The sequence below is a fragment of the Bombina bombina genome, unplaced genomic scaffold (assembly GCF_027579735.1).
Source record: "Bombina bombina isolate aBomBom1 unplaced genomic scaffold, aBomBom1.pri scaffold_2314, whole genome shotgun sequence".
NCBI lineage: Eukaryota > Metazoa > Chordata > Amphibia > Anura > Bombinatoridae > Bombina > Bombina bombina.
The window spans coordinates 28,327-30,000 of NW_026512255.1; positions in this window are offsets into that span (position 1 = coordinate 28,327).

The window sequence follows — 1,674 nt, forward strand, 5'->3', positions numbered from 1 at the left end:
ACTTTTCAATCTAGCCGTGCCATTCTAACACCCTGCGCTCATGCTGCCCACTTCAAAACTTTCTTTTTTTATGAGCCAACTGTTTGAACTGTTCTCCAATCAGCGCTCAAACTACAAAACAAAAACAAAAAATGCCGTACCGCTAGAGCACCAATTGGAATACAGTTCAAACCTTTAGTTCTGAAAAATTATGAGTTTTGAAGTGGACGGCCGAATCGCAGGAAATTAGAATTGCACAGTTTGGATTAAAAAGTTACAGAACATCTTAATTAGAAATTATCTATTAAAATTTACCCCTGGCTCCTAACTTTTTGGGTTATTTTCCATATATCTATATACAACTACCACTGTCTAAATCCTAAAAATAGGTCTTTCTTCTAAATATTCTTACTGGCTCCTAATTTGTGAACAGATTTGTCGAGCACTGCTTTAAATTACAATAAAAATGTGGCTATTCGCAAATTGCAAAGTTGTTTTATTATGGACATTTATATTATAATATCAAGATGTTTACTGTCCTTTTAAAGTTAAAATTATATCTATGGAGATCACTAGGAACACTTTCATATGGACCTGCAAGTGGAAGTTTACTGAATATCTGTCAATAACAGAAATAAATAAATAGGGTTAAGTAAGGCGACATGCATGTGACAGATTTCCAATGAAAAATTAATCCACATCCCATCCTCAAAATGAAGACAAATCACTGTTTAGATTCACTAACATCTAGCATGAGAGAAGTAATTCCAGCATAGTTTAATCAGAAGGGGAGATTAGCCGATAGATGATAAATATTATGCTGAACCAACTTTGGACCTAATATGCATTTCAGCAAATTTCACTCTAAAATGAGACGTCCACAACATTGACACTACTAGGAGCTGTAATAAAAAAGGGCAATTAAAAGATATATAATTCCTTGGTCTGAGGGACACTGTCCCAAAACATTTTGTTGACATAAGTCCAGTGAGTGCTTACAAATGCTTTTTGAGACAGATATAGATAGAGAGAGACATATATACACACATATATATAGTTTAGACAAATAAAATTGGGTACTCTCCTATTTATGATATATGCCTTCACATATAGATCCAAAAGAGAATATTTTTAGAGCTGGGGTTCCGCTGAGTTCAGAACCATTGCCTGTGACATTTTAAACATCACTGCCAACATCATTACCACTGATATTTGACAGTTGACTCACAGTTACCAGTTTCTAAAATGTATTACCCAAAATATTTCAAATGACAATTATAGTTATAACCAATTAATGATTGGCCTTTTATAAAGTTATTTGTTGCCAACTACTGTGAGACTTGTATGCAACCTGTGCAGTATACAGCAAGTGATCAGTGCCCTCCCATAGGCAGCTGGCTTGTCAGTGCCCTCTCATCCTGAATTATACTATACAGTTTACCCCTGAACTTGACCAGGACTTGTACATTAAACGGCCAGTGTCACACAACATTAGGGTTTGATAAGAGTGACAAGTGAGCAAGTACTCTGACACACACACTACATTAGGGACCCTTTGACCCTGAGAGCAGCTGGGCCCTGACGTAGTTGACCTGTGAACTTGCAGCTGCAACAATAGGAGTAGGCTGGGCCTGGGGAGGCTTAATGGTCCTGCTGACAACAGTAACACCTTAGCTGCCACAGAGGCCTGACCAG